General features: G+C 41.5%; 1 protein-coding gene across 1 annotated transcript in view; it reads left to right on the top strand.

The window, feature by feature from the left end:
* The first annotated feature begins 1,480 nt into the window (after positions 1-1,480).
* LOC108444095 (plexin-A2-like) overlaps positions 1,481-27,792 on the top strand; it is a 165,509-nt gene continuing 139,197 nt past the window's right edge. The window contains exon 1 of the mRNA XM_037532242.1: positions 1,481-1,660. The gene's annotated coding sequence lies outside the window, so the exon portion shown is untranslated. The remainder of the gene's footprint in view (positions 1,661-27,792) is intronic.

Below are 27,792 nucleotides of genomic sequence, written 5' to 3'. Positions count from 1 at the left end.
AGAATGTGTTCATGTTGATGGAAGCGTTTTCTGAGTTTGCAGCGTGATTTTAACTGTACTGTGCATAAACGAATCACTCCGGGTTCAGCCCTGAGTTGCTGCGCTTGTCTCTGTCATTAAGGTTTTATCCCAACAGCCAGGACGTGTTAACACGATGGGTTTTCAGCGCTGGTTACTGTCTTTTCTGACAGTCTCAGAGACACAGGGCTGTTTCCAGCTATAAGCGATTTAAGCGGTCGTTTAGAGCCCCCTCGAGCCACCAGGGGGCCCCTCACAAAGGGAAGGTTTATGTACAAATTGCTGAAAAAAAAAGAAAACTGAAAAGCCACTTTATTAAATATCATAAAAATAAACACACGTACAATTTGTAAATTGTCGCTGTCCATGGAAAACCTCGTATCTCCAGAATGGGAGGAGAAGAAAAAAACATACTCTACTTTTAATGCAAGTCAATGGAACCAGACGTCTTTCCAAGTCATTTTGGGCCGTTTCTTTTGATCCGTTCATCACAAAATTTACACACGACATGAAGGGAAGCAGGCGTTTTCAAATCATGTCAAAAACTGAAAAACGACAAAAAAGGAGATGTGAGGTTTTCTTCCAACTACAGCTAAATGTATATGCACATATTTCATTTGTTATAATTTATTCAGGCAGTTTAGTTGTTTACTACAGTTTTCTACTCCATCTGCAAATGTTCGCTCTTTCTTCTTGTCTGTTATTTTTTATTTGCTTAATTGTTAGAATAAGCGATGCTGTGAAGATCGCGTCCTGTTAAAGATAATAAAGCAATGATTATTGTAATTCTAGTTTTATTGTGTTTCCCCTGCAAGTCATTAAACTTTTCTTTGATCAGACGTGATGAACGATTCGTTCTTTTTCATTCATACAAACAAAAATAAATAAACAGCTGTATACGTTCAGGACGTTTCCCTGGAGGTACTGAATGCAGCTCAGCTGAAGGATTTCATTGGCCAACTCACCAACCAATCCACACTGGGCATTTTACACGTCAGACACACTGATATAGAAATAAAAATGCTCTTTTGTTGTGTTATATATATGAATATGTTATATATTCAGTATTTTACTTTTTTTTCCAGAAATAAAAGTTATTAACAAGACATATCAGCATTCACTCTTATTATTACTTTTATTCTATAATACATAATAATAGATAATATATGGATATACATTAAGCATAACTGCTTTATAACAGTGTTTCATGCTTGATCGCGTATAATAATAATAATAATAATAATCATTAATAATGACCACCTGCATATCAAATATAAACAAACCCTTTCTCTGCTCTCTCGCGCGCCCCCTAGCGCCTCTCTAACGCGCTGCCTGGGTCTCTTTGTCCCTCAGGACGAACCAGAGAACAAGAGGTGGGCGGGACCCTTTGTGGGAAGGATCCAATCAGAGAGCAGTATGCAAATAAGGACGCTCATTTCGACGCGTTCCACGCCTCACGCCGGGAGAGCGGAGAGCTCCGGCTGCGCGTGCGGAGGGAGAGGTCCACTCATTCATTCAGGAGACCGGGATGTGCTAGCCCGCCGGAGCGCGCGAGGAGCCGCATCCCGCTCGCAGATCAGCGCGTGACCTGCTCGCTTACCGGACGTCCTCGGCGGGAGGCTCGTGAACCACCTGCGGTTCGGTAAGGCGTTTTAGCTGCGGCGCGTGCGATGCAACACGCGTGCCGGTGCAACACGTTGCTGAACGAGGGGGAGCTGTCACCGGCGCGCGAGGCTCAATGCCCTGCAGCCTGAGCTGCACGAGCTGCGCCTCTGTCCACAGAGTGCATGCACGCGCTGCGTAATCACCACGTTCGCGTTTTGCATGCGGCACGTGCATCTAGAGGGGGGCGAGCGAGCGGGGCTTGGTCAACTTTTGGGGGGTTAAATCTGCAGGAAAGGACCGTTAGGAGTGGGGCAGAAAGCCGGTGGGCTGCGGGGGGCGCGCCGGGGGGGAGCGCCGGGGGTCCAGCTCGCCTCTGGCTGCTGATTCCCTTTCTGGACAGTCGCTCTGTGTGCAGTCAGTGAGTTGGGTTCAAAGTTGGAAGCAAAGACGGACAGAGGCGGTTCAGGGCTGTGGACAGTGGTCAGAGCGCGTTCAGGGCTGTGGACAGTGGTCAGCGCGTTCAGGGCTGTGGACAGTGGTCAGAGCACGTTCAGGGCTGTGAACAGTAGACAGATTGCGTTCAGGGCTTTGGACAGTGGTCAGAGCACGTTCAGGGCTGTGGACAGAGCACGTTCAGGGATGTGGATAGTGGTCAGCACGTTCAGGGCTGTGGACAGTGGTCAGAGCACATTCAGGGCTATGGACAGTGGTCAGAGCGCATTCAGGGATGTGGAGAGTGGTCAGAGTGCATTCAGGGCTGTGGACAGTGGTCAGAGCGCATTCAGGGCTGTGGACAGTGGTCAGAGCGCATTCAGGGCTGTGGACAGTGGTCAGCGTGTTCAGGGCTGTGGACAGTGGTCAGCGTGTTCAGGGCTGTGGACAGTGGTCAGAGCGCGTTCAGGGATGTGGAGAGTGGTCAGAGCGCATTCAGGGCTGTGGACAGTGGTCAGCGTGTTCAGAGCTGTGGACAGTGGTCAGAGCGCGTTCAGGGATGTGGAGAGTGGTCAGAGAGCATTCGGGGCTGTGGAGAGTGGTCAGCGTGTTCAGGGCTGTGAACAGTGGTCAGCGCGTTCAGGGCTGTGGACAGTTAAAGGTCAGAGCTGTGTGAGTTGAGCTGATCCAGACTGAGCGCTGAGCGGTTCTTTCAGGCTCTCCTGCTCGTTACAGAGTGTGATTCCACCTGGAGTCTCCTTTGTTCGCTCTGGACAGGCACTACCAGGCGACGGAAGATGAAGGTGCCCGTTTTTTGGATTGATGCCATAAAAGAATTATTCCTATATCAGGTTTTCCTGGAACTGTACATCCAAGGCTGATGGTAATAGTGGTGATGATGGTGATAGTGACAGTGGTGATGGTAGAAGATATGATAGTAATGATGGTGGTGGTAATAGTGGTGATGATGGTGACGGTGATGATGGTAGAGGATATGATAGTAATGATGTTGATAGTAATAGTGATGATGATGGTGATGATGGTGATGATGATGATGGTAGAGGATATGATAGTAATGATGTTGATAGTAATAGTGATGATGATGGTGATGATGGTGACGGTGATGATGGTAGAGGATATGATAGTAATGATGTTGATAATAATAGTGGTGATGATGGTGATGATGGTGATGGTGATGATGGTAGAGGATATGATAGTAATGATGTTGATAATAATAGTGGTGATGATGTTGATGTGACAGTGATAATGGTAGAGGATGTGATAGTAATGATAGTGATGGTAATAGTGGTGATGATGGTGACAGTGATGATGGTAGAGGATATGATAGTAATGATGTTGATAATAATAGTGGTGATGATGGTGACGGTGATGATGGTAGAGGATGTGATAGTAATGATAGTGATGGTAATAGTGGTGATGATGGTGATAGTGAGAGTGATGTTGGTGATGGTGACAGTGATGATGATGATGATGATGATGGTACAGGATATGATGAAGATGATGGTAGATGATGTGATGGTGGTGATGATCATGGTGATTGTGATAGTGAAAATGGATGATATGATGGGATGATTATAGTGAAAATAATTACAGCGGTGGTAATGGTGATGGTGTTGGAGATAGTAGACAAATGATGGGATGATGATAGAGAAGATATTACAGTGGTGATAATGGTGATAGTGAAAGTAGATGATATGATAGAATGATAGTGAAAATTATTACAGTGGTGATAATTGTGATGGTGAATGTGGATAATATGATGGGATGATAGTGAAAATGATTAGAGTGCTGATAATGGTGATAGTGATAGCAGATGATATGGCATGATAGTGAGAATGATTACAGTGGTGATAATGGTGATAGTATCAGTGATAGTAGATGATATGATGGGATGATGATATTGAAGATGATTACAGTGGTTGTGATGGTGATGATAGTGATGGTGATGAACCTGGTGATAATGATAGCCTTGAGGACGGTAATTATGATGAATGATATGAGGAATGGTGATCGTGGTGGTGGTAATAATGGTTAGTGTTGTTGATGGCCGTGAGGCTTCCGTTGCTGATGATAATGATTATGGTGATGAAGATGATAATGATAGTAATGAAGAGGAGGTTAGTGATAATGGTGTTGGTGATGAAGGTTATGAGAATAGTGATGTGATGATGGTGATATTACTCTCTAATGAAGTCACACTACATCACTAAACAGCACTCACTGGCTGAGACTTCACAGCGCTAAGTTGTGTGTAGTCGCTGTCGTGTTTCCAAACACGTAGTCGTGGTGTTAAATCGACTGGCACAGCGTGTTATAATAAACTCTGCAGCAGTGTTAATAAGACTCATTTACAGTGGTGAAAATGAGTGAATCGGTGCAGAGTGCGTGGAAAGCCCTGTGTGTTTGTGAAGCTGCAGAAAGCTCTGAATAGAACTCTGATGAACTCCCATCCCAGAAAACATCACCAGCAGTCTTCTCACCATTACAGGCTCTGTGTGTCAGTGGATTTAGTACTCAGGGCAGGAAAATGACCAAAGTCATGAATAAATCCCTGCTTTTCCCCACCCCCCCCCCCCCCACCAGGCTCCACCCCCTGCCTTTGTCTGCCTGCGTTTAGACGTCTCATCATCACACGCGGGCAAGATCACTGACCCATTTTTCCCTGCAAGCACAAATGTCAACCATTGCATCATCTGCAGTCTGCTTTACTGACCTCCCTCCCCCAGCTTGCCCCAAATTACACCAACTGCCCCATTCTGCCCCCACTGCCCCAGCATTCTCCCCCAGCTGCCCTAACATTCTACACTGATTGTCCCACCATTTTACACCAACCACCCCACTATTCTCCCACAACTGTCCCGCCAGTCTACACCAGCTGAACCATCATTTTTCTCTAACTGCCCCACTATTTTACAGAAAATAGCCCCACTATTCTCTCACAACTGCCCCACCATCCCATCATTCCAAACTTCCTCATCATTCTCCCCCAACCGCCCCACCATGCTACACCAACTGCCCCACTATTCTACACCAACTGCCCCATCATTGCACATCAGTTGCCTCACCATTCTAAACCTATTGCCCCACCATTCACCCTGGGATGCCCCACTATTCTCCCACAACTGCCCCACTATTCTCCACAATTTGTCCTCGTACTTTACCAACTACCCCACCAAGTTTTCTTCAGTTTTAGCACTGGAGCTGTAAGGCTAATGTAGCTAACATGTAATGGGAGCGTGTACCCCACCAATTAGCATGGAGCTGTTCAGCGTCTCTAACAGACCTGCTGATGGGGTCTCTGACTGTGTGGCGTAGCAAATCATCTTCAGTCAGTTCAGATGATCCCTAAACATCTTTACTGGGCTACTGAGCACCTCCAGTAACGGAATAGTACACTTTCAGAGAGAGAGACAGGAGAGAGAGAGAGAGAGAGAGAGAGAGAGAGAGAGAGATAAGGAGAGAAAGAATAGAAAGAGAAAGGAGGGAGAGTGTGTGAGGGAGAGAGAGATAAGAAAAGAAAGAAAGAGAGAGAGAGACAGAGAGGAGAGAGAGTGAAGGAGAGAGATAAGAAGAGAGAATAGAGAGAGAGAGTGTGTGAGGGAGAGAGATAAGAAGAGAAAGAATAGAGAGAGAAAGGAGGGATAGTGTGAGGGAGAGAGAGATAAGAAGAGAAAGAATAGAGAGGAGAGGGTGTGTGAGTGAGGAAGACGGAGATAAGGAGAGAGAGAATAGGGAGGAAGAGAGAGTGTGAGTGAGGAAGAGGGAGATAAGGAGAGAAAGAATAGGGAGGAAGAGAGAGTGTGAGTGAGGGAGAGAGAGATAAGGAGAGAAAGAATAGGGAGGAAGAGAGAGTGTGAGTGAGGAAGAGGGAGATAAGGATAGAAAGCATAGGGAGGAAGAGAGAGTGTTAGTGAGGAAGAGGGAGATAAGGAGAGAAAGAATAGGGAGGAAGAGAGAGTGTGAGTGAGGAAGAGGGAGATAAGGAGAGAAAGAATAGGGAGGAAGAGAGAGTGTGAGTGAGGAAGAGGGAGATAAGGAGAGAGAGAATAGGGAGGAAGAGAGAGTGTGAATGAGGAAGAGGGAGATAAGGAGAAAAAGAATAGGGAGGAAGAGAGAGTGTGAGTGAGGAAGAGGGAGATAAGGATAGAAAGAATAGGGAGGAAGAGAGAGTGTGAGTGAGGAAGAGGGAGATAAGGATAGAAAGAATAGGGAGGAAGAGAGAGTGTGAGTGAGGAAGAGGGAGATAAGGAGAGAAAGCATAGGGAGGAAGAGAGAGTGTGAGTGAGGAAGACGGAGATAAGGAGAGAGAGAATAGGGAGGAAGAGAGAGTGTGAGTGAGGAAGAGGGAGATAAGGAGAGAAAGAATAGGGAGGAAGAGAGAGTGTGAGTGAGGAAGAGGGAGATAAGGAGAGAAAGAATAGGGAGGAAGAGAGAGTGTGAGTGAGGGAGAGGGAGATAAGGAGAGAAAGAATAGGGAGGAAGAGAGAGTGTGAGTGAGGAAGAGGGAGATAAGGATAGAAAGAATAGGGAGGAAGAGAGAGTGTGAGTGAGGAAGAGGGAGATAAGGAGAGAAAGAATAGGGAGGAAGAGAGAGTGTGAGTGAGGAAGAGGGAGATAAGGAGAGAAAGAATAGGGAGGAAGAGAGAGTGTGAGTGAGGAAGAGGGAGATAAGGAGAGAAAGAATAGGGAGGAAGAGAGAGTGTGAGTGAGGAAGAGGGAGATAAGGATAGAAAGCATAGGGAGGAAGAGAGAGTGTGAGTGAGGAAGAGGGAGATAAGGAGAGAGAGAATAGGGAGGAAGAGAGAGTGTGAGTGAGGAAGAGGGAGATAAGGATAGAAAGCATAGGGAGGAAGAGAGAGTGTGAGTGAGGAAGAGGGAGATAAGGAGAGAAAGAATAGGGAGGAAGAGAGAGTGTGAGTGAGGAAGAGGGAGATAAGGAGAGAAAGAATAGGGAAGAAGAGAGAGTATGAGTGAGGAAGAGAGAGATAAGGAGAGAAAGAATAGGGAGGAAGAGAGAGTGTGAGTGAGGAAGAGGGAGATAAGGAGAGAAAGAATAGGGAGGAAGAGAGAGTGTGAGTGAGGAAGAGGGAGATAAGGAGAGAAAGAATAGGGAAGAAGAGAGAGTATGAGTGAGGAAGAGAGAGATAAGGAGAGAAAGAATAGGGAGGAAGAGAGAGTGTGAGTGAGGAAGAGGGAGATAAGGAGAGAAAGAATAGGGAGGAAGAGAGAGTGTGAGTGAGGAAGAGGGAGATAAGGAGAGAAAGAATAGGGAGGAAGAGAGAGTGTGAGTGAGGAAGAGGGAGATAAGGATAGAAAGAATAGGGAGGAAGAGAGAGTGTGAGTGAGGAAGACGGAGATAAGGAGAGAGAGAATAGGGAGGAAGAGAGAGTGTGAGTGAGGAAGACGGAGATAAGGATAGAAAGCATAGGGAGGAAGAGAGAGTGTGAGTGAGGAAGAGGGAGATAAGGATAGAAAGAATAGGGAGGAAGAGAGAGTGTGAGTGAGGGAGAGGGAGATAAGGAGAGAAAAAATAGGGAGGAAGAGAGAGTGTGAGTGAGGAAGAGAGAGATAAGGAGAGAAAGAATAGGGAGGAAGAGAGAGTGTGAGTGAGGAAGAGGGAGATAAGGAGAGAAAGAATAGGGAGGAAGAGAGAGTGTGAGTGAGGAAGAGGGAGATAAGGATAGAAAGCATAGGGAGGAAGAGAGAGTGTGAGTGAGGAAGAGGGAGATAAGGATAGAAAGAATAGGGAGGAAGAGAGAGTGTGAGTGAGGAAGAGGGAGATAAGGATAGAAAGCATAGGGAGGAAGAGAGAGTGTGAGTGAGGAAGAGGGAGATAAGGATAGAAAGCATAGGGAGGAAGAGAGAGTGTGAGTGAGGAAGAGGGAGATAAGGAGAGAAAGAATAGGGAGGAAGAGAGAGTGTGAGTGAGGAAGAGGGAGATAAGGATAGAAAGAATAGGGAGGAAGAGAGAGTGTGAGTGAGGAAGACGGAGATAAGGAGAGAGAGAATAGGGAGGAAGAGAGAGTGTGAGTGAGGAAGAGGGAGATAAGGATAGAAAGCATAGGGAGGAAGAGAGAGTGTGAGTGAGGAAGAGGGAGATAAGGATAGAAAGAATAGGGAGGAAGAGAGAGTGTGAGTGAGGAAGAGGGAGATAAGGATAGAAAGCATAGGGAGGAAGAGAGAGTGTGAGTGAGGAAGAGGGAGATAAGGATAGAAAGAATAGGGAGGAAGAGAGAGTGTGAGTGAGGAAGAGGGAGATAAGGAGAGAAAGAATAGGGAGGAAGAGAGAGTGTGAGTGAGGAAGAGGGAGATAAGGAGAGAAAGAATAGGGAGGAAGAGAGAGTGTGAGTGAGGAAGAGGGAGATAAGGATAGAAAGCATAGGGAGGAAGAGAGAGTGTGAGTGAGGAAGAGGGAGATAAGGAGAGAAAGAATAGGGAGGAAGAGAGAGTGTGAGTGAGGAAGAGAGAGATAAGGAGAGAAAGAATAGGGAGGAAGAGAGAGTGTGAGTGAGGAAGAGGGAGATAAGGATAGAAAGAATGAAAGAGAGAGAGACAAAGAGTAACAGTTGATTCGGGGGGATGAGGGGGGGGGGGGGGTAGGGGGGTAGAGTCCTGCGGCTGAAGCGAAGGTCAGACAGCGGGAGTGACCGTGGTGGAGTGTGAGCTGCGGTCAGTCTGAGAGGCTGACGTGTTTTAAGTGTTGTTCCAGTTCAGACAGTGAAACGGACAGAAAGATCAAAGCCGATTGAGATCAGAGTGAACGCAGGCAAGAGTGTCCACTCCACAGTGGACCGGAGAGGAGAGGATGGTCAGCTGGTCTCTCTGACTACAGAGCAGCGGCTGGTAAATTAGTGATGTCATTTGTGAACTATTCGCTCTTTAGGTGAACGTTAGGAGGTGAATTGCTTTGAAAAGCCGTTTTTTTTTTGTTAAGACAAAACAATCAACATTGTCAGATATTCAACCAGCTTCTTGTTTGAATTTTCCCGTTCCACCTTAAATGGTGCCTGAGACACCAGAACTGCTGCATCGTTTAAGGGGGAACGGGACAATTTGAACAAGAACCTGGAGAATGAGAAGCGACTTCGACCTCGTAAAAAGTCAAAGGTTTAGAGACGTTTTACAAGAAACTGAGCTACTCGTGTGGCAACGTTTCCTGCTGGAGATGTGAGAAAAGCAGCTATAGCTGAGCTGAAGCTCAAGGCAGAGCAGAGTGAGTCTGTGTTTTCATTGATATTATATTTTATATCCTATATTAGAACATCAGCACGTCCTGAGACTTATTCACAGCCAAGACGGTACAATGCTCATTAAACGTCGTGGCTCCCAAAGTGGATTGAGTTTTGTTGAAAGGGCAGAATGGCTTAACGTTTGGGTTGTGACCTTCTGTATTAGGGGTTGCATGACTTCAGCTTATTTAAAATGGACAGCTTTGTGATGAAAGTCAAGGAAAGTCACCACAGGAGGCAGTAACACTTTCCAACAAGCGGCTTTACAAATCTTTTACAAAGTCACCGGAGTTTTTAGGTCTTCAGGAAACCAGATATAACGATGTCCAGTGTCTGATCTTTGAAGCTCCGTAGATCAGGTGGAGAAAGTTTAGAATGAGGCCAAACTCCACAGGCCAGTGGAGCGAGACGTGGCCTTTCCGCTGAACCCTGGACTTCATTGCTAGCCTTCAGGATCCTGACCCCGACTCAGCTGCTGTCTTGTCTGGCGCTGTTGTTAGTGTCATAATCACGTGATCAGTGACTAGTCAACATCAAGGTCCAGTCCCATTTCTTCTTCTCACCCCTACCCCTTGTTTTCGATTGTTGCCCCTTGTTACTGAGCTACAGGGCAGTGGCTGAGATCTTCCCTCTGAAATGAGACCCTCTAATAAAAGAGCATCACTTCATTAACAGCTACTAGCGCCGCTCTGTAGGCGACCCTGCCCGTCTGCAGGGACAGCAGAGGAGGGAAAGTTCAGCTCCTCACTGCTGGGCTTTAGTTACATTTAGGGATCATACGCCTTCAAAGAGGGGGGCAGTTATTTATTATCACCCCCCCTAATTCTTCAGTGATATGAAGCTGAAGTCAGAGATTCTCCAGATTCTTGTTCATTTTTAACAGAGAAAATTCTCACATGTGTGGGTTTCTTTGGTCTCTTGTTCTCCGTCGTGCTGTTTTTCCTCATATCTCTCTATTTGGAGCCTCTGAAAAACCTCCGTCTGGAGGGTCATGTCGCCCCAACACTTCGCCCCACCCCTCAATATCAACAAGAATCAGGACACCCGACCCCTAGACGTGAACGCGCAAAACAGAGGGCTAAGGGCTCAGTGGTGGGGGCGAGGGGTGAAATGGGACTGGGCCCAAGATTAACGCTTAAAGTCGACTCATCTGGGCAACCACTAATACACACTACCTCAAAGTCAGAAAGGTGAGGAAAATGTGTTCTCCTGAGATGGGGACTCTTTAGGGATGAGGACATTTTGACAGTTAGTTACTTAGGAGGGAGATTAAAGTATTATTGAAAATGTCACTAACCCGGTTAATACTGGGGCAAAAAACTGAATGAAGAGCCATTTGTGAATTGAAAGAGTCGACTCTTGGTGAGAGGAGCTACTGATCTGACTCACTGAAAAGAGCCAGAACAGCCATCGCTGATTATTTTCTTCATCATTTATTGCCCTAGAAGGAGAAGTTAATAGTCCAGGTCTGAAATCTAAAAGTCCTCCCCAGGATTTTGCTCCAGCTGCCTGGTTTCTCTTGTTTGATCAGCAGCAAAGGTGTTCGGGCAGTTGGAGTGAAATCCTAGAGAGGGTTTTCACATTCTGGACCTGGACTACCAACGTCTGCTACCACTGTGTGTTTGGTATAATGTAGTGGGTAATGACTGAAGACTGGGGTTCGTTTTGCCGCTTGGGCAAACACCCTACACTATACCAATAAGAGTCCTTGGGCAAGACTCCCAAAAGTACCTTCACCTCCCTGTGTAAAATGATCAACTTGTAACCCGCTCTGGATGAGAGCATCTGACAAATGCCGTAAATGTATATCTCTCCCTAAAAGCCATTTTAGCTGCCTAACTACACCCAGTCTGGGAGCAGCATAGCAGCACAACATGGGGAAGTGGGGGGTTAAGGGGATTTGAACCCACAACCTTCTGGTTAATAGCTCCCACCACTAACCCATCAGCCAAATCTGTTGCCAAAGCTGACTCACTGCTGAAAGCAGCACTATGTAATATTTCAGGTCAAACTGAAGGTAGCGTTACTGAGTGTGGAGAAAAAAGAGCACACTAAAATGTGGCAAATCATTTAAAAGCCAACAAAAGGCTCAAAAAGAAGGTCAGGCTGGATATTCAGGCCTCAGATGATCTCTAAATCAACATTATAGTGATGAAGATGCGATTCACATCTTTAGAAGACGCCTCCTTCACCAAGTTTACACTGAGGTCCCTTTGAATTCTCTTTCAACTCACTTGTAAAAGCCAGATTCTTTCGCTTGTGGGGTCCGAAGCACAACTATCATTGCAAAATGTTCTTCCGCACATACAGTCACATTTTTCCACCAAATCCCCAAATCCTACACTCTTATAGAAAGGGTTCTATGTAGTACCAAATGGGTTCTTTGGCTTGTAACAATAGAAAACGAAAGCTTTTTGGTGTTATATAGAACCCTTTTCATAAGAGTGCACACAGTGTTGCTTTAAGGTCTGATGAGCCGATTGTGGTTAAGACCCAAAGACAGACGGCTTTAATGACACATTTTGATAAGTTCAGTGGTAAGAGCTCAATAGAATAGACGACTCTGAATAATATCATCCCCACATTGATGGAACCTCCACTCGGAGGTTGTGCTTCATTTCCCAAATATTTCCCAAATGCTTGGGAGAAAATGGATGTGTGGGAAATGAAACACAGTTTGAAATCAGTTCAGGAGAGGAGAGTTTAGTTCAGCCGAAAGGACCTTTTATTTTATATGTTACATATTCGGATTCTGATTAGTAAAATGATGAGTAGGAGCTCCGATAATCAGTCGACCTGTAATTTCGAGCTCTATGGTGCGCGTATGTCTGCAGACAAAAGCAGTGGTCACTCAAGAACAGCCCAATCCTGAAAACAGTAGTTAGCACGTCCCATAGCCCCGCCCCCCCCACCCCAACACAGCAGCCTAGCTGTAATGAACGCATTGTTAGTGAGGCTGGCGGTGGCTCTGTAGCGTAAATGTCAGGGTGATATTTCACTCACTGTTCTGCTGCCTGTAGGCAGAGTATGGAGCAGTGCTGAAGGTCAGAAGACTTAATGATTAAATTGGGAGGGGTGGACACTGTCTCAGGCAAAAATAAGATTAATAGATCCTCTACTTTCTTCAGCCGGACATCTTTAGGATCATTCTAGAGCTGCACATTGATGAAGCTTTACAGAAACCTAACGAGAAACTGTAGAACAGACTCGGTTTATATCACAATACCTACATTTAGAGTCGGTTATTCATTCAGTCTAATGAGAAACTGTAGAACAGACTCGGTTTATATCACAGTACCTACATTTAGAGTCGGTTATTCATTCAGCCTAATGAGAAACTGTAGAACGGACTCGGTTTATATCACAGTACCTACATTTAGAGTCGGTTATTCATTCAGCCTAACGAGAAACTGTAGAACGGACTCGGTTTATATCACAATACCTACATTTAGAGCCGGTTATTCATTCAGTCTAATGAGAAACTGTAGAACAGACTCGGTTTATATCACAATACCTACATTTAGAGTCGGTTATTCATTCAGCCTAACGAGAAACTGTAGAACGGACTCGGTTTATATCACAATACCTACATTTAGAGTCGGTTATTCATTCAGCCTAACGAGAAACTGTAGAACGGACTCGGTTTATATCACAATACCTACATTTAGAGTCGGTTATTCATTCAGTCTAACGAGAAACTGTAGAACGGACTCGGTTTATATCACAATACCTACATTTAGAGTCGGTTATTCATTCAGCCTAATGAGAAACTGTAGAACGGACTCGGTTTATATCACAATACCTACATTTAGAGTCGGTTATTCATTCAGTCTAATGAGAAACTGTAGAACGGACTCGGTTTATATCACAATACCTACATTTAGAGTCGGTTATTCATTCAGCCTAATGAGAAACTGTAGAACGGACTCGGTTTATATCACAATACATACATTTAGAGTCGGTTATTCATTCAGTCTAATGAGAAACTGTAGAACGGACTCGGTTTATATCACAATACCTACATTTAGAGTCGGTTATTCATTCAGCCTAATGAGAAACTGTAGAACAGACTCGGTTTATATCACAATACCTACATTTAGAGCCGGTTATTCATTCAGTCTAATGAGAAACTGTAGAGCGGACTCGGTTTATATCACAATACCTACATTCAGAGTCGGATATTCATTCAGCCTAATGAGAAACTGTAGAACGGACTCGGTTTATATCACAATACCTACATTAGGGTCGGTTGTTCATTCAGTCTAATGAGAAACTGTAGAACGGACTCGGTTTATATCACAATACCTACATTTAGAGTCGTTATTCATTCAGCCTAACGAGAAACTGTAGAACGGACTCGGTTTATATCACAATACCTACATTTAGAGCCGGTTATTCATTCAGTCTAATGAGAAACTGTAGAACGGACTCGGTTTATATCACAATACCTACATTTAGAGTCGTTATTCATTCAGTCTAATGAGAAACTGTAGAACGGACTCGGTTTATATCACAATACCTACATTTAGAGTCGGTTATTCATTCAGCCTAACGAGAAACTGTAGAACGGACTCGGTTTATATCACAATACCTACATTTAGAGCCGGTTATTCATTCAGTCTAATGAGAAACTGTAGAACGGACTCGGTTTATATCACAATACCTACATTTAGAGTCGGTTATTCATTCAGCCTAACGAGAAACTGTAGAACGGACTCGGTTTATATCACAATACCTACATTTAGAGTCGGTTATTCATTCAGCCTAACGAGAAACTGTAGAACGGACTCGGTTTATATCACAATACCTACATTTAGAGTCGGTTATTCATTCAGTCTAACGAGAAACTGTAGAACGGACTCGGTTTATATCACAATACCTACATTTAGAGTCGGTTATTCATTCAGCCTAATGAGAAACTGTAGAACGGACTCGGTTTATATCACAATACCTACATTTAGAGTCGGTTATTCATTCAGTCTAATGAGAAACTGTAGAACGGACTCGGTTTATATCACAATACCTACATTTAGAGTCGGTTATTCATTCAGCCTAATGAGAAACTGTAGAACGGACTCGGTTTATATCACAATACATACATTTAGAGTCGGTTATTCATTCAGTCTAATGAGAAACTGTAGAACGGACTCGGTTTATATCACAATACCTACATTTAGAGTCGGTTATTCATTCAGCCTAATGAGAAACTGTAGAACAGACTCGGTTTATATCACAATACCTACATTTAGAGCCGGTTATTCATTCAGTCTAATGAGAAACTGTAGAACGGACTCGGTTTATATCACAATACCTACATTCAGAGTCGGATATTCATTCAGCCTAATGAGAAACTGTAGAACGGACTCGGTTTATATCACAATACCTACATTAGGGTCGGTTGTTCATTCAGTCTAATGAGAAACTGTAGAACGGACTCGGTTTATATCACAATACCTACATTTAGAGTCGTTATTCATTCAGTCTAATGAGAAACTGTAGAACAGACTCGGTTTATATCACAATACCTACATTTAGAGTCGGTTATTCATTCAGCCTAACGAGAAACTGTAGAACGGGCTCGGTTTATATCACAATACCTACATTTAGAGTCGGTTATTCATTCAGCCTAATGAGAAACTGTAGAACAGACTCGGTTTATATCACAATACCTACATTTAGAGCCGGTTATTCATTCAGTCTAATGAGAAACTGTAGAACGGACTCGGTTTATATCACAATACCTACATTTAGAGTCGTTATTCATTCAGTCTAATGAGAAACTGTAGAACGGACTCGGTTTATATCACAATACCTACATTTAGAGTCGGTTATTCATTCAGCCTAATGAGAAACTGTAGAACGGACTCGGTTTATATCACAATACCTACATTTAGAGTCGGTTATTCATTCAGCCTAATGAGAAACTGTAGAACAGACTCGGTTTATATCACAATACCTACATTTAGAGCCGGTTATTCATTCAGTCTAATGAGAAACTGTAGAACGGACTCGGTTTATATCACAATACCTACATTTAGAGTCGTTATTCATTCAGTCTAATGAGAAACTGTAGAACGGACTCGGTTTATATCACAATACCTACATTTAGAGTCGGTTATTCATTCAGTCTAATGAGAAACTGTAGAACAGACTCGGTTTATATCACAATACCTACATTTAGAGTCGGTTATTCATTCAGTCTAATGAGAAACTGTAGGACAGACTCGGTTTATATCACAATACCTACATTTAGAGCCGGTTATTCATTCAGTCTAATGAGAAACTGTAGAACGGACTCGGTTTATATCACAATACCTACATTTAGAGTCGGTTATTCATTCAGTCTAATGAGAAACTGTAGAACAGACTCGGTTTATATCACAATACCTACATTTAGAGTCGGTTATTCATTCAGTCTAATGAGAAACTGTAGAACGGACTCGGTTTATATCACAATACCTACATTTAGAGTCGGTTATTCATTCAGTCTAATGAGAAACTGTAGAACGGACTCGGTTTATATCACAATACCTACATTTAGAGTCGGTTATTCATTCAGTCTAATGAGAAACTGTAGAACGGACTCGGTTTATATCACAATACCTACATTTAGAGTCGGTTATTCATTCAGTCTAACGAGAAACTGTAGAACGCACTCGGTTTATATCACAATACCTACATTTAGAGCCGGTTATTCATTCAGCCTAATGAGAAACTGTAGAACGGACTCGGTTTATATCACAATACCTACATTTAGAGTCGGTTATTCATTCAGTCTAATGAGAAACTGTAGAACGGACTCGGTTTATATCACAATACCTACATTTAGAGTCGGTTATTCATTCAGTCTAATGAGAAACTGTAGAACAGACTCGGTTTATATCACAATACCTATATTTAGAGTCGGTTATTCATTCAGCCTAATGAGAAACTGTAGAACGGACTCGGTTTATATCACAATACCTACATTTAGAGTCGGTTATTCATTCAGCCTAATGAGAAACTGTAGAACAGACTCGGTTTATATCACAATACCTATATTTAGAGTCGGTTATTCATTCAGTCTAATGAGAAACTGTAGAACAGACTCGGTTTATATCACAATACCTACATTTAGAGTCGGTTATTCATTCAGCCTAATGAGAAACTGTAGAACAGACTCGGTTTATATCACAATACCTACATTTAGAGCCGGTTATTCATTCAGTCTAATGAGAAACTGTAGAACGGACTCGGTTTATATCACAATACCTATATTTAGAGTCGGTTATTCATTCAGTCTAATGAGAAACTGTAGAACGGACTCGGTTTATATCACAATACCTACATTTAGAGCAGGTTATTCATTCAGGCTAATGAGAAACTGTAGAACGGACTCGGTTTATATCACAATACCTACATTTAGAGTCGGTTATTCATTCAGTCTAATGAGAAACTGTAGAACGGACTCGGTTTATATCACAATACCTACATTTAGAGTCGGTTATTCATTCAGTCTAATGAGAAACTGTAGAACGGACTCGGTTTATATCACAATACCTACATTTAGAGTCGGTTATTCATTCAGTCTAATGAGAAACTGTAGAACGGACTCGGTTTATATCACAATACCTACATTTAGAGCCGGTTATTCATTCAGGCTAATGAGAAACTTTAGAACGGACTCGGTTTATATCACAATACCTACATTTAGAGCCGGTTATTCATTCAGTCTAATGAGAAACTGTAGAACGGACTCGGTTTATATCACAATACCTACATTTAGAGTCGTTATTCATTCAGCCTAATGAGAAACTGTAGAACGGACTCGGTTTATATCACAATACCTACATTTAGAGTCGTTATTCATTCAGTCTAATGAGAAACTGTGGAACGGACTCGGTTTATATCACAATACCTACATTTAGAGTCGTTATTCATTCAGTCTAATGAGAAACTGTAGAACAGACTCGGTTTATATCACAATAACTACATTTAGAGTCGGTTATTCATTCAGCCTAACGAGAAACTGTAGAACGGGCTCGGTTTATATCACAATACCTACATTTAGAGTCGGTTATTCATTCAGTCTAATTAGAAACTGTAGAACGGACTCGGTTTATATCACAATACCTACATTTAGAGCCGGTTATTCATTCAGTCTAATGAGAAACTGTAGAACGGACTCGGTTTATATCACAATACCTACATTTAGAGTCGGTTATTCATTCAGCCTAATGAGAAACTGTAGAACGGACTCGGTTTATATCACAATACCTACATTTAGAGTCGGTTATTCATTCAGTCTAATGAGAAACTGTAGAACGGACTCGGTTTATATCACAATACCTACATTTAGAGTCGTTATTCATTCAGTCTAATGAGAAACTGTAGAACGGACTCGGTTTATATCACAATACCTACATTTAGAGTCGGTTATTCATTCAGCCTAATGAGAAACTGTAGAACGGACTCGGTTTATATCACAATACCTATATTTAGAGTCGGTTATTTATTCAGCCTAATGAGAAACTGTAGAACGGACTCGGTTTATATCACAATACCTACATTTAGAGTCGGTTATTCATTCAGTCTAATGAGAAACTGTAGAACAGACTCGGTTTATATCACAATACCTACATTTAGAGTCGGTTATTCATTCAGTCTAATGAGAAACTGTAGGACAGACTCGGTTTATATCACAATACCTACATTTAGAGCCGGTTATTCATTCAGTCTAATGAGAAACTGTAGAACGGACTCGGTTTATATCACAATACCTACATTTAGAGTCGGTTATTCATTCAGTCTAATGAGAAACTGTAGAACAGACTCGGTTTATATCACAATACCTACATTTAGATTCGGTTATTCATTCAGTCTAATGAGAAACTGTAGAACGGACTCGGTTTATATCACAATACCTACATTTAGAGTCGGTTATTCATTCAGTCTAATGAGAAACTGTAGAACGGACTCGGTTTATATCACAATACCTACATTTAGAGTCGGTTATTCATTCAGCCTAACGAGAAACTGTAGAACGGACTCGGTTTATATCACAATACCTACATTTAGAGTCGGTTATTCATTCAGCCTAATGAGAAACTGTAGAACGGACTCGGTTTATATCACAATACCTACATTTAGAGTCGGTTATTCATTCAGCCTAATGAGAAACTGTAGAACGGACTCGGTTTATATCACAATACCTACATTTAGAGTCGGTTATTCATTCAGCCTAATGAGAAACTGTAGAACGGACTCGGTTTATATCACAATACCTACATTTAGAGTCGGTTATTCATTCAGTCTAATGAGAAACTGTAGAACGGACTCGGTTTATATCACAATACCTACATTTAGAGTCGGTTATTCATTCAGCCTAATGAGAAACTGTAGATCGGACTCGGTTTATATCACAATACCTACATTTAGAGTCGGTTATTCATTCAGCCTAATGAGAAACTGTAGAACGGACTCGGTTTATATCACAATACCTACATTTAGAGTCGGTTATTCATTCAGCCTACTGAGAAACTGTAGAACAGACTCGGTTTATATCACAATACCTACATTTAGAGCCGGTTATTCATTCAGTCTAATGAGAAACTGTAGAACGGACTCGGTTTATATCACAATACCTACATTTAGAGTCGGTTATTCATTCAGCCTAATGAGAAACTGTAGAACGGACTCGGTTTATATCACAATACCTACATTTAGAGTCGGTTATTCATTCAGTCTAATGAGAAACTGTAGAACGGACTCGGTTTATATCACAATACCTACATTTAGAGTCGGTTATTCATTCAGTCTAATGAGAAACTGTAGAACGGACTCGGTTTATATCACAATACCTACATTTACAGTCGGTTATTCATTCAGCCTAATGAGAAACTGTAGAACAGACTCGGTTTATATCACAATACCTACATTTAGAGTCGGTTATTCATTCAGTCTAATGAGAAACTGTAGAACGGACTCGGTTTATATCACAATACCAACATTCAGAGTCGGATATTCATTCAGTCTAATGAGAAACTGTAGAACAGACATTTAGAGTCGGTTATTCATTCAGTCTAATGAGAAACTGTAGAACGGACTCGGTTTATATCACAATACCTACATTTAGAGTCGGTTATTCATTCAGTCTAATGAGAAACTGTAGAACGGACTCGGTTTATATCACAATACCTACATTTAGAGTCGGTTATTCATTCAGTCTAATGAGAAACTGTAGAACGGACTCGGTTTATATCACAATACCTACATTTAGAGTCGGTTATTCATTCAGTCTAATGAGAAACTATAGAACGGACTCGGTTTATATCACAATACCTACATTTAGAGTCGGTTATTCATTCAGTCTAATGAGAAACTGTAGAACGGACTCGGTTTATATCACAATACCTACATTTAGAGTCGGTTATTCATTCAGCCTAATGAGAAACTGTAGAACGGACTCGGTTTATATCACAATACCTACATTTAGAGTCGGTTATTCATTCAGTCTAATGAGAAACTGTAGAACGGACTCGGTTTATATCACAATACCTACATTTAGAGTCGGTTATTCATTCAGTCTAATGAGAAACTGTAGAACGGACTCGGTTTAAATCACAATACCTACATTTAGAGTCGGTTATTCATTCAGTCTAATGAGAAACTGTAGAACGGACTCGGTTTATATCACAATACCTACATTTAGAGCCGGTTATACATTCAGCCTAATGAGAAACTGTAGAACGGACTCGGTTTATATCACAATACCTACATTTAGAGTCGGTTATTCATTCAGTCTAATGAGAAACTGTAGGACAGACTCGGTTTATATCACAATACCTACATTTAGAGTCGGTTATTCATTCAGCCTAATGAGAAACTGTAGAACGGACTCGGTTTATATCACAATACCTACATTTAGAGCCGGTTATTCATTCAGCCTAATGAGAAACTGTAGAACGGACTCGGTTTATATCACAATACCTACATTTAGAGTCGGTTATTCATTCAGTCTAATGAGAAACTGTAGAACGGACTCGGTTTATATCACAATACCTACATTTAGAGCCGGTTATTTATTCAGTCTAATGAGAAACTGTAGAACGGACTCGGTTTATATCACAATACCTACATTTAGAGTCGGTTATTCATTCAGTCTAATGAGAAACTGTAGAACGGACTCGGTTTATATCACAATACCTACATTTAGAGTCGGTTATTCATTCAGTCTAACGAGAAACTGTAGAGCAGACTCGGTTTATATCACAATACCTACATTTAGAGCCGGTTATTCATTCAGCCTAACGAGAAACTGTAGAACGGACTCGGTTTATATCACAATACCTACATTTAGAGTCGGTTATTCATTCAGCCTAACGAGAAACTGTAGAACGGACTCGGTTTATATCACAATACCTACATTTAGAGTCGGTTATTCATTCAGCCTAATGAGAAACTGTAGAACGGACTCGGTTTATATCACAATACCTACATTTAGAGTCGGTTATTCATTCAGCCTAATGAGAAACTGTAGAACGGACTCGGTTTATATCACAATACCTACATTTAGAGTCGGTTATTCATTCAGCCTAATGAGAAACTGTAGAACAGACTCGGTTTACATCACAATACATACATTTAGAGTCGGTTATTCATTCAGTCTAATGAGAAACTGTAGAACGGACTCGGTTTATATCACAATACCTACATTTAGAGTCGGTTATTCATTCAGTCTAATGAGAAACTGTAGAACGGACTCGGTTTATATCACAATACCTACATTTAGAGTCGGTTATTCATTCAGTCTAATGAGAAACTGTAGAACGGACTCTGTTTATATCACAATACCTACATTTAGAGTCGGTTATTCATTCAGCCTAATGAGAAACTGTAGAACGGACTCGGTTTATATCACAATACCTACATTTAGAGTCGGTTATTCATTCAGTCTAATGAGAAACTGTAGAACGGACTCGGTTTATATCACAATACCTACATTTAGAGTCGGTTATTCATTCAGCCTAATGAGAAACTGTAGAACAGACTCGGTTTATATCACAATACCTACATTTAGAGTCGGTTATTCATTCAGCCTAATGAGAAACTGTAGAACGGACTCGGTATATATCACAATACCTACATTTAGAGTCGGTTATTCATTCAGTCTAATGAGAAACTGTAGAACAGACTCGGTTTATATCACAATACCTACATTTAGAGTCGGTTATTCATTCAGTCTAATGAGAAACTGTAGAACGGACTCGGTTTATATCACAATACCTACATTTAGAGTCGGTTATTCATTCAGCCTAATGAGAAACTGTAGAACAGACTCGGTTTATATCACAATACCTACATTTAGAGTCGGTTATTCATTCAGTCTAATGAGAAACTGTAGAACGGACTCGGTTTATATCACAATACCTACATTCAGAGTCGGATATTCATTCAGTCTAATGAGAAACTGTAGAACAGACATTTAGAGTCGGTTATTCATTCAGTCTAATGAGAAACTGTAGAACGGACTCGGTTTATATCACAATACCTACATTTAGAGTCGGTTATTCATTCAGTCTAATGAGAAACTGTAGAACGGACTCGGTTTATATCACAATACCTACATTTAGAGTCGGTTATTCATTCAGTCTAATGAGAAACTGTAGAACAGACTCGGTTTATATCACAATACCTACATTTAGAGACGGTTATTCATTCAGTCTAATGAGAAACTGTAGAACGGACTCGGTTTATATCACAATACCTACATTTAGAGTCGGTTATTCATTCAGCCTAATGAGAAACTGTAGAACGGACTCGGTTTATATCACAATACCTACATTTAGAGTCGGTTATTCATTCAGCCTAATGAGAAACTGTAGAACGGACTCGGTTTATATCACAATACCTACATTTAGAGTCAGTTATTCATTCAGTCTAATGAGAAACTGTAGAACGGACTCGGTTTATATCACAATACCTACATTTAGAGTCGGTTATTCATTCAGTCTAATGAGAAACTGTAGAACAGACTCGGTTTATATCACAATACCTACATTTAGAGTCGGTTATTCATTCAGTCTAATGAGAAACTGTAGAACAGACTCGGTTTATATCACAATACCTACATTTAGAGCCGGTTATTCATTCAGTCTAATGAGAAACTGTAGAACAGACTCGGTTTATATCACAATACCTACATTTAGAGTCGGTTATTCATTCAGTCTAATGAGAAACTGTAGAACGGACTCGGTTTATATCACAATACCTACATTTAGAGCCGGTTATTCATTCAGTCTAATGAGAAACTGTAGAACGGACTCGGTTTATATCACAATACCTACATTTAGAGTCGGTTATTCATTCAGTCTAATGAGAAACTGTAGAACAGACTCGGTTTATATCACAATACCTACATTTAGAGTCGGTTATTCATTCAGTCTAATGAGAAACTGTAGAACGGACTCGGTTTATATCACAATACCTACATTTAGAGCCGGTTATTCATTCAGTCTAATGAGAAACTATAGAACGGACTCGGTTTATATCACAATACCTACATTTAGAGTCGGTTATTCATTCAGTCTAACGAGAAACTGTAGAACAGACTCGGTTTATATCAAAATACCTACATTTAGAGCCGGTTATTCATTCAGCCTAACGAGAAACTGTAGGACGGACTCGGTTTATATCACAATACCTACATTTAGAGTCGGTTATTCATTCAGCCTAACGAGAAACTGTAGGACGGACTCGGTTTATATCACAATACCTACATTTAGAGTCGGTTATTCATTCAGCCTAATGAGAAACTGTAGAACGGACTCGGTTTATATCACAATACCTACATTTAGAGTCGGTTATTCATTCAGCCTAATGAGAAACTGTAGAACGGACTCGGTTTATATCACAATACCTACATTTAGAGTCGGTTATTCATTCAGCCTAATGAGAAACTGTAGAACAGACTCGGTTTACATCACAATACCTACATTTAGAGTCGGTTATTCATTCAGTCTAATGAGAAACTGTAGAACGGACTCGGTTTATATCACAATACCTACATTTAGAGTCGGTTATTCATTCAGTCTAATGAGAAACTGTAGAACGGACTCGGTTTATATCACAATACCTACATTTAGAGTCGGTTATTCATTCAGCCTAATGAGAAACTGTAGAACGGACTCGGTTTATATCACAATACCTACATTTAGAGTCGGTTATTCATTCAGTCTAATGAGAAACTGTACAACGGACTCGGTTTATATCACAATACCTACATTTAGAGTCGGTTATTCATTCAGCCTAATGAGAAACTGTAGAACAGACTCGGTTTATATCACAATACCTACATTTAGAGTCGGTTATTCATTCAGTCTAATGAGAAACTGTAGAACGGACTCGGTTTATATCACAATACCTACATTCAGAGTCGGATATTCATTCAGTCTAATGAGAAACTGTAGAACAGACATTTAGAGTCGGTTATTCATTCAGTCTAATGAGAAACTGTAGAACGGACTCGGTTTATATCACAATACCTACATTTAGAGTCGGTTATTCATTCAGTCTAATGAGAAACTGTAGAACGGACTCGGTTTATATCACAATACCTACATTTAGAGTCGGTTATTCATTCAGTCTAATGAGAAACTGTAGAACGGACTCGGTTTAAATCACAATACCTACATTTATAGTCGGTTATTCATTCAGTCTAATGAGAAACTGTAGAACGGACTCGGTTTATATCACAATACCTACATTTAGAGTCGGTTATTCATTCAGCCTAATGAGAAACTGTAGAACGGACTCGGTTTATATCACAATACCTACATTTAGAGTCGGTTATTCATTCAGCCTAATGAGAAACTGTAGAACGGACTCGGTTTATATCACAATACCTACATTTAGAGTCGGTTATTCATTCAGTCTAATGAGAAACTGTAGAACAGACTCGGTTTATATCACAATACCTACATTTAGAGTCGGTTATTCATTCAGTCTAATGAGAAACTGTAGAACGGACTCGGTTTATATCACAATACCTACATTTAGAGTCGGTTATTCATTCAGTCTAATGAGAAACTGTAGAACAGACTCGGTTTATATCACAATACCTACATTTAGAGTCGGTTATTCATTCAGTCTAATGAGAAACTGTAGAACAGACTCGGTTTATATCACAATACCTACATTTAGAGCCGGTTATTCATTCAGTCTAATGAGAAACTGTAGAACGGACTCGGTTTATATCACAATACCTACATTTAGAGTCGGTTATTCATTCAGTCTAATGAGAAACTGTAGAACGGACTCGGTTTATATCACAATACCTACATTTAGAGCCGGTTATTCATTCAGTCTAATGAGAAACTGTAGAACGGACTCGGTTTATATCACAATACCTACATTTAGAGTCGGTTATACATTCAGTCTAATGAGAAACTGTAGAACGGACTCGGTTTATATCACAATACCTACATTTAGAGTCGGTTATTCATTCAGTCTAATGAGAAACTGTAGAACGGACTCGGTTTATATCACAATACCTACATTTAGAGCCGGTTATTCATTTAGCCTAATGAGAAACTGTAGAACGGACTCGGTTTATATCACAATACTTACATTTAGAGTCGGTTATTCATTCAGTCTAATGAGAAACTGTAGAACGGACTCGGTTTATATCACAATACCTACATTTAGAGCCGGTTATTCATTCAGTCTAATGAGAAACTGTAGAACGGACTCGGTTTATATCACAATACCTACATTTAGAGCCGGTTATTCATTCAGTCTAATGAGAAACTGTAGAACGGACTCGGTTTATATCACAATACCTACATTTAGAGCCGGTTATTCATTCAGTCTAACGAGAAACTGTAGAACGGACTCGGTTTATATCACAATACCTACATTTAGAGCCGGTTATTCATTCAGCCTAATGAGAAACTGTAGAACGGACTCGGTTTATATCACAATACCTACATTTAGAGCCGGTTATTCATTCAGTCTAATGAGAAACTGTAGAACAGACTCGGTTTATATCACAATACCTACATTTAGAGCCGGTTATTCATTCAGTCTAATGAGAAACTGTAGATCGGACTCGGTTTATATCACAATACCTACATTTAGAGCCGGTTATTCATTCAGTCTAATGAGAAACTGTAGAACAGACTCGGTTTATATCACAATACCTACATTTAGAGTCGGTTATTCATTCAGCCTAATGAGAAACTGTAGAACGGACTCGGTTTATATCACAATACCTACATTTAGAGTCGTTATTCATTCAGCCTAATGAGAAACTGTAGAACAGACTCGGTTTATATCACAATACCTACATTTAGAGTCGTTATTCATTCAGTCTAATGAGAAACTGTAGAACGGACTCGGTTTATATCACAATACCTACATTTAGAGTCGGTTATTCATTCAGTCTAATGAGAAACTGTAGAACGGACTCGGTTTATATCACAATACCTACATTTAGAGTCGGTTATTCATTCAGTCTAATGAGAAACTGTAGAACGGACTCGGTTTATATCACAATACCTACATTTAGAGCCGGTTAGTGATGGTCACTGCAGTAAGTTGGCTTAGTTAGTGTAGCAGCGCTGGGTTCTGGAAAGTCTGAAGGTTCTGGAAGTCCAGTTGCACTGATTTAATACTGCACGACGATTCAGTGGCCTGGATGACTCAGACAGATGGGCTGTGCTCAAGAAAACAGGAACAGACTTCATGTCTTCTTCCGCGTCAGTGAGTTTGGCTGGACGCTGTCTGTGTGGTCAGATGTTTGTGATCATACTGTGGTTGTCTGTCTGAATTCAGTGAGCTGTATCGGCAGCACCAAGTTTAGCTGCAGGATTTCCAAAGTGTTGCTTAAATAACAACTTAAGTTAGTTTTCGATGCAGAGAGCGTCTCTGACATACAACCTCGCCAGCGCTGCTCACGCGGTGTGAGCGTTATAATGAATGGACCGACAGGCATCGTCCAGAATTATATGGAATGAAATTACGCCGCATTAATGGATATTAAAGTTAGGAACAGGTTTTTTTCTTCTCCACGAAACTTTTCATTTTAGACGTACAAGGTTTTGTTTTAACAGCGATGATCAGAAACGACTGACAACGTTCTTTTAGAGAAATGGAGATAAAGGGAGAGAAAGAGAGAGAGACAGAGAGAGAGGGTGAGACAGAAAGAGAGGGAGAGAGGGAGAGAAAGGGAAATACAGAGAGAGAGAGAGAGAGGGAGAAACAGAAAGAGGGAGAGACAAAGAGAGAAAGAGAGAGACAGAGAGAGAGAGGGTGAGACAGAAAGGGAGAGAGTGAGAGGTAGAGAAAGAGGGAGATACAGAGAGAGAGAGGGTGAGACAGAAAGAGAGAGTGAGAGGGAGAGAAAGAGGAAGATACAGAGAGGGAGAGAAAGAGTGAGAGGGAGAGACAGAAAGAGGGAGAGACAAAGAGAGAAAGAAAGAGACAGAGAGAGAGAGGATGAGACAGAAAGAGAGAGAGTGAGAGGGAGAGAAAGAGGGAGATACAGAGAGAGAGAGGGTGAGACAGAAAGAGAGAGAGTGAGAGGGAGAGAAAGAGGAAGATACAGAGAGAGAGAGGGAGAGAAAGAGTGAGAGGGAGAGACAGAAAGAGGGAGAGACAAAGAGAGAAAGAGAAAGAGACAGAGAGAGAGAGGGTGAGACAGAAAGAGAGAGAGTGAGAGGGAGAGAAAGAGGGAGCTACAGAGAGGGAGAGAAAGAGGGAGAGACAGAGAAAGAGTGAGAGGGAGAGACAGAAAGAGGGAGAGACAGAGAAAGAGAGAGAGGGTTAGACAGAAAGAGAGAGAGCGAGAGACTGAGAGAGAGAGAGAGAGAGAGAGAGACAGAGAGAAAGAGTGAGGGTGAGAGACAGAGAGAGAAAGAGAGAGGGAGAGAAAGAGAGACAGCGAGTGAGAAGGAGAGACAGAAAGAGGAAGAAAGAGAGAGGGAGAGAACAAGGGAGAGACAGAAAGAGAGAGAGGAAGAAATGGAGAAAAGGAAAGAAAATGAGGAAAAGAGGGAGAGAGTGAGAAAGTAAAGGGGGTGAGAGAAGGAGAGAAAGAAATGAGGGAAAATGGTGAGAGACAAAATGATTCACTGAGACACTGTGTGTGTGTGTGTGTGTGTGTGTGTGTGTGTGTGTGTGTGTGTGTGTGTGTGTGTGTGGTAAACAGATGGCTCTGCTGGCACAAAGCATTCACTATAATACAAAACACGCTGTTCACACACACACTACAGACTCACTAGAACACAAACACTAGAACACACACAGACACTATTACACGCAGACATGCACTAGAACACACACACACACACACACACACACACAGACAGACACTATTACATGCAGACATAACACACACACACATACACACACTCTAACACAGACGTTGTAACACACACTGTAACACGCTAGAACATTTACAGTCTACCAAGTGTATGAACTGTTTTATTACCACAGAACCACCAGAACA

The sequence above is a fragment of the Pygocentrus nattereri genome, chromosome 21 (assembly GCF_015220715.1).
Source record: "Pygocentrus nattereri isolate fPygNat1 chromosome 21, fPygNat1.pri, whole genome shotgun sequence".
Classification (NCBI taxonomy): Eukaryota; Metazoa; Chordata; class Actinopteri; order Characiformes; family Serrasalmidae; genus Pygocentrus; species Pygocentrus nattereri.
This window is presented reverse-complemented; position numbering and strand designations above follow the sequence as displayed.